This window comes from Perca fluviatilis, chromosome 19 (genome assembly GCF_010015445.1).
Source record: "Perca fluviatilis chromosome 19, GENO_Pfluv_1.0, whole genome shotgun sequence".
Classification (NCBI taxonomy): domain Eukaryota; kingdom Metazoa; phylum Chordata; class Actinopteri; order Perciformes; family Percidae; genus Perca; species Perca fluviatilis.
The window spans coordinates 27,903,377-27,910,223 of record NC_053130.1 but is presented as its reverse complement, the minus strand read 5'-3'; the positions used below and the strand labels follow the sequence as shown (position 1 = coordinate 27,910,223).

At 41.9% G+C, this 6,847-nt stretch overlaps 1 long non-coding RNA gene across 1 annotated transcript; it reads left to right on the top strand.

Annotated features, from left to right (window-relative positions):
- The first annotated feature begins 5,923 nt into the window (after nucleotides 1-5,923).
- LOC120548108 lies at nucleotides 5,924-6,847 on the top strand. Its single transcript, XR_005637140.1, has 2 exons — nucleotides 5,924-6,096; nucleotides 6,349-6,847. It is a non-coding gene; the product is annotated as an uncharacterized LOC120548108 (long non-coding RNA).

The following is a 6,847-nucleotide window of genomic DNA, read 5'->3' as shown; positions in this document are numbered from 1 at the left end:
AGCATTAAAACTTGAAAAATATCCCTTTTATAGTCCTCGATTAATCGCGAGATAACTATGGACAATCATGCAATTAAACACAATTAAATATTTGAATGGATTGACAGGTTATGGTCTTATAGGTATATTTATGTTATTTTTATGTCATTTCAGCCTGCCCTGTCAAAAACACATTTCTGTCACTCATGAAAGACAATAATATTTTTCTTATATTATCTTATCTTAAATGGCTCAGAGGTAAAGAGAACTTTCAGCCTCTGCATGCTTGAACTCCCTCCTGTTGGCAGCCAGGTGGCAGCTTGGTGGCCCCACTCCCCAGAGGACCTGCTTCAGGTGCATGTCTCACACCCCCATGGCCTTATTCTGTCAGTCCCCCGCCTGATGCAGATTGGCCCCTACATGAGGGGCTCAGGGAAGCCTCCCCCTTCCCTCCCTCCCTCCCTGTCTCCATCTGTTTTAACATCTCCAGCATCCTGCACCAAAGCACAACTCAACAAGGAAAATGGAGGGAGGGGAAGTTAAGATTTTCTAACCTCTGGGAACAGGAAAAGGAAGAGGGAGACGCGGGCTCACAGCCTCACAGAGGTGTGCAACAAAGCAGCATTTTCAAAATGAAAAGAATGTTAGAATAGTAGCAAGTGCTAACATTCGCTTAGCAACTGAAAGCTTTCTTTGTATCTGAATGGCCTTGAGCCAGTGTGGTTCACATAGAGAATGAAGGCAGTTATCTATCATTATCTGGTAGATTACACTGTAGTGAATGCAATGCTTTGTTTTCCTAAAGTTTATACATGTTGGGCATTCTACATTATTCCTACTGTGACATTTTTTAAACCATAGCTGCCGGTGCAGCTTTAACCAAAAACAAGACCAGGACTCAGCAGCTCTGTGAGGCTCTTATGTTTATGGTAAAGAAACGGTGGCATAAAATGAGTGTTAGATCTTTAGTGTCATATTCCAGCAGAAGTCACAAATACATTATTTCTAAATAATGGCAAATGCTCATCTTTGAATTGTTATTTATTGTTCATTATTTGTCATTAAATGTAGTTTAAAGAATTAATATTTGCAAAGTAGCACTCATCACAAAGTACAGCTGAGGCACATGGGAATGCCATTATTTGCAGATATGTGGCCTTAAACCAAAATATTGAACACATTCCAATATTGACGAGGGTTTCACAGATGTATTTCAGACTGGTCTGTAGTGTTTTGCTCAGAACAAGAGAAGACAGTCGTTTCTTTACAAGAGTGCAACATGTTATGGCTCTGACACACCAACCCGACGACCGACCGTCGGCAGAAAAGGTAGTCGGTCTTCCCGAGTTGGTCAAAAAAGTGCCTCGGAAACACACCGAAGCGACGCCGACTTGAGCATACGTTCTGCGCGTGCGCGAGACGTAATACATCTCCATAACAGCAGGCGGCGCTAATCTGTATTGTCGCCCAAAAAATGAAAACCGGCAGCTGATTGGACAAACGCGTCACGTGGGTCTGGCTTCTCCCGAATTTCAAAACCGACCAGAATGGCAGCTCTTTCAGAATACGATCTCGAATTTTACGAAAATTGTTGTTTCTGAAAACAAAAAGCAAAAAAACAAAAGACAAAAGATTTTTGTCAGACTTTGAGAGGCGTCACGCTCATCCCGCTCATCATTTCCGGAAATTGGTCATTGAGGCTGACTGCCCACCGGCCGATTCAACAAGTCAAATCGGCTTAAATGAAGGCTGACGGCTCCTCCGACTGACGACGGCACGGAACACACCAAACGGACTCGGGTCACCGACCTCGCCAGACTGTCCGACGGCCAATTATCGAGTTGGTGTGTCAGCGCCTTTAGTGAACAGAGCCAGTGGTTTGAGGCGGATGCTCGGTCGGCCATGTGTTTTAGTTTGAAAAGAAAGTAATTTAATTAGTAATTTACCCAGAATGCATAGCAAATTAGTCCTTCTTGAGATAGGGAACAACTAGACAGCGTTGTGTGATGGATTCATTTACATGTCTATCTGAAGTCTGATTTACTAGGTTGATCTAAGACCTAGTCAAAGTCTGTCTTTGTGAAACTGGCCCTCTGGTGATGACTCTAAATACAACGTCATTACGATTCATCATGAATGAATGTCTGTACAAAATCTTGTACTTGTAATGCATCTTGTGAATGTAGAGAGATGATCTCAGGCATGATGTTCGCAGGAACACAGATATGTGCACCAGATTTTATTCGACACAAAAAACTAAAATGTCAGTGTCATGTTGAGACCAGAGGAAAAGCAGGGGATCAGCAAAGGCCAGCGGCGTAAATATAGACAGTGTAGGCAGTGTGGTTGCATGGGCCCCCCCAACAATGTGTCGGGCAGAGAGTGAGAGGGACTTGCGAGTGATTCCGATTGCCACCTCAAAAATACGCCTGTGTTCAAAGAACTCACATCAAATAAAAAAGACGAGACCATTTGCTATACATTCCCTTGTAAAATAGTCAGTAGCAATCTACAACAAAATGAAATGCCTATTCTACATAAACTACTATATATTATATCAATGAATCAAGAAACTATTCAATATGATGCATGGGGTGAAAAAGGTCCACACAGTCGAGGTACGGTCGATTTTAGCATGAGGATACAGGGGGAAAAACTCACCCTGAAATTAATGTAAATACTGCTACAAACGTTAACAGACATTGCCAATTCAAGCCTAAAGACAACCACAGGTGTTTGTTGCGTTGCAATTTCAGGAAATATCACACCCTCAACCTGTCAATCTGTCTTTTTCTTAAACCTCGTTTGGCCTTTGCTGTGCTAAGGGGTCTCGCTGCTGCTCAGCGGCAGATATATTTAGATGAACAAGCAGCTTTTGTTGCCTTTGTTTCTGCTTAACTTTGCAAATTTGCCCCGCTCAATGAAACAATGTTAAAGCGTACCCAATTGAAAGCAGTCCCTCATGACACAAGGAGGAAGAGAGTCTGAGATTTGGATGCTGCGTTAGAGTACGCTCGTTTGTCATTGTTTTGTTCTTTAGCCGTGTGCTTGGCAGAGTACAGAGGGGAGGAGGCGGTACCTCGGATTACTGTATTGCTAACAGTAAACACAGGCTCTCCATGACTACTGCACACTCCGCTGTCAGAGCACAAATATGCCCCTGCTCATCGGACCATGATCTGAATAGTTTTGTGCTTATCTCACCGACAGGGCACGGCTCACAGCATCGCTCACATACCGTCGGTATGGCTGTTTGACTGCACTGCTCTCACTGTAGAGTCATACACTGTCCACCTTACACACATGTTATTCTGAGTACATAACACACATATCTACAGTTATATTATACTGTATTTAAATACAGTTTGACCTCAGTCTGCTGCCAGTCAGGGTTTGAAGCCGCTGCCACCAAGTGGTGCTTTGGAGGATTTCTATTTCTATCTGGCTGGCTGGAAACAGCTCTGAGTTTGAATGTGCCAATAACATATTATTATAATTATGTAGTCTCCATACCACAAGGAAAGCCACTGTCTTTACACTCTTAAAAAGAAGACATATTATTAGTTTAAACACAGCTACTACAGGAATCTTTATCTTCATTTTATTTCATTTGACAAGTACAGTGCATATTAATAAACGTTTCTGTAAATATGCCAGATTTGGGGCAATCTGTAGCTCACCCAGTACAGTGTGCGCCCCATGTAGGCTGAGTCCTCGCCAGCAGCCCGGGTTGAAATCCGACCTGCGGCCCTTTGCTGCGTGTCACATCACACTATCCATCACTATCTAATACATTTCTTAAAAAGCCCAAAAATATCCTGTGTCATGTACATTTTTATTTGTTTTTAACATATGATCATTTTATAAAAATATAAAACACACAACATCATAAAAATACAATAGATAAAAAAAGGGAGCAGCTCTCTGTCATCAGTTTGAACCATTCTGTAATTTCTGGCTTGTGCTGTAAAATAAGCCTGGCTGCTACAATAAAAACCTGTTACCGCTGGTCGACCCAAAGAAATATTCTTTAAAAATATGCCAGATTTAGCCAAAAGGTTACTTATCATCTGCAGTCCCTGGCCAGATGTTACAATAGGCTCCCTAAAAAGCAAATAAACAAAACTAGAGGGTTTGAGAAAACACACATTGACTAAGATAAAAGCAACACTTTGTGATAAATCATTAAAAACTGATCCAGCTTTTTTTTTTTCAGTTCAGCGTCCTTACTTTTAGAGCCTTGCACGGACAAGCTCCTTCTTGTATGTCTGACCTGATACACTTCTTCCCGGAGTCTGAGGTCATCAGGTCCGATGTTGTTAGTGTTCCTCCGCACTCATTTTAAAACCAGAGGGGATCGATCTTTTCAGGCAGTGGCACCCAGGCTGTGGAATGGACTGGCGCTCTCTTTACATTGTTCAGACTATGTTGATTCTTTTAAAAAGCAGTTGAAGACTTTCCTATTCAAACTGGCTTTTAGTTAGACAGGGGCTTTTATGGCTGTCTGATTATATGTACTTATGTTTTCCTTGTATTCTTATGTCTTCTATTTATTGTATTTCAATTTATTACGAAGCACTTTGCGATTTTTATCTGTGAAAAGTGCTATATGAATTGCTATTACTTACATAATTTTCTCATTATCACAGTTATTCCACACACTAACTGTTCACCTGTAACTGATGATCACAAAGTAAAACATGTCTACATTGACCATAACTTAACACCCAGATATAGAAACTGTTTGTAAAGATTTTAATCAGTTCAGTTCAGTCACTTTATTATCCCAAATGGGAAACTTGATATGCAGTCAGGAGTGCAAGATAAAAAAAAAAAACACATTCAAACAACGTACGCATAAACAAAAAAACAATACAAAGAGATGAAGTACAAAAATGTTTCCTGTACGCACAATATCTGCAACACAATTTTACACAACACCACTGGAACGACCTCTAAAAATTCTACATTACATGTGCAAATTAAGAGTTATTGCACATGGAACAAAGTTGTTGTTTTTTTTTACTTATATTGCTCTTGAACCAGGGTACTCTAAATCTACCTGAGGGGAGTGTTACAAACTCAGAGTGAAGGGGGTATGTTTGTGCAGTGTAATGTAGCCCGGGCCTTGCGAAGGTACTTGCTGGTCAAAGATAGCCATTAAGGGCGACTGTGGGATACCTATCACCTTGCCAACCACCATTTAAAATATGGCTTTTGTGGTGGTTTTTGTCCCTGATGTTCAGGTGACCATACCAAGCCAATAGTATGCAACTGTCTACCTGGTGCTCATTATTAGCATGTTTAGCCCAGAGATACTGAGCTTTTTTACTGGTTCAGTGCCCAGTGACATGACCAACATGATGGATCTATCTAAGATAGATCTCCCTTTACTAAAAATCTGTGATATGAGACCGCTGATCTTAACGCTGCAAACTCCAAAAGAGCACAGTTTCATTTTCGCCTGGTTGCACTGGCCTTGACATGCCATAACACTCCCTGCACTACACACTACATGGCCTGAGTGTGTGTGTGTGTGTGTGTGTGTGTGTGTGTGTGTGTGTGTGTATGTCTCACTTGAGCACACCCTGAGAGTCCTTGTCTAGAGACCTTGAGGGCTGAAAAGGCATGGGGGCCCCTCTTCTGGGGGAGAGAGAGAGAGAGAGAGAGAGAGAGAGAGAGAGAGAGAGGGAGCAAAAAAAAATCTGAACAGATAAGAAACTTCTCCGCTGGCAGGAACGAGCCGTCCTGAACGTTTCCCTTCAACGTCTGCAGCATGTGCAGATAGGAGATAATATCTGTAACAAGTTCACTGTTAAACGGAGTTATCTGGCCATAACAGACAATGAACTTTGCATAGGCATCCCAAGCTAAGTGTATCAGTTTTTGTGTGTGTGTGTGTGTGTGTGTGTGTGTGTGTGTGTGTGTGTGTGTGTGTGTGTGTGGTGTCCACAGGTGTGTCGCCATGGCTCCAAACCAAGGAGGGAGGATAAGTGCTGAGCGAGCACCGACAACAGCTACTCTGTCTTTCTCAAACATCTTCAAGGTCCCTGTGGAAGGGATAAATGGCCAAGAGGAGGTGCCTTCCCAGGAGACACTCATCTGGAGCTTTACAGGGTAAGTCCTCTTTATGCCTCCATTCATTCCAAAACTTAAATTTAATTTCTAAAAGACTGTTGGAAAGTAGAGAAATGTCAGACAAACTTAAGCAATGTTTTGTCAAAGAGATAGGATCTGAGTTTTTGCTCTTCCTCTACATGTCAAGCGATCTCAGTCAAACGGCGAAATCCTACCTGAATTATAACTTCTTTTGGACATGTAGACTATGTAACTGACCAGCTGTTTTTTTTTCCCATCCCTGCCTTCCAGGCTCCGGCGTGCACTGGCAGCGACAGGGCAGCAGGACTCTTTGCACTCGCTGTTCCTTTTTCCTATGCATATACCTTTTTCAGATGTAACTTTAAAGAGGCATAGGGCATGGGAAAATGGGGCTGCAGAGGTATTCCACCAGGCAGACAGCCGTTTCATCATCTTCTCTGCGGGACAGCTGACCTCAAAGCGCACACACATACATACACACAAACACACACACATTTTGGGCTCCAGGCTTACTGTTTAGACGAAGACTGCGAAGCTTATATTGCCACACACCAGTGTGACCGCAAGTGATTTTTGTGTCTCTGTGATTTGCTTTTCTGTAATATCATAACTCAAATTTTGTCATATTCATTTATGATGACATTGTGTGTGTTGACTGAGGTGATATTGCATTTTTGCTACACCATTGTTCATTTAAAACATCTGTTTGCTTCTGAATAATCTGTTTGCTGTTGTTGTTTTTTTCAATAAAGAACTCTTGGCATTAATA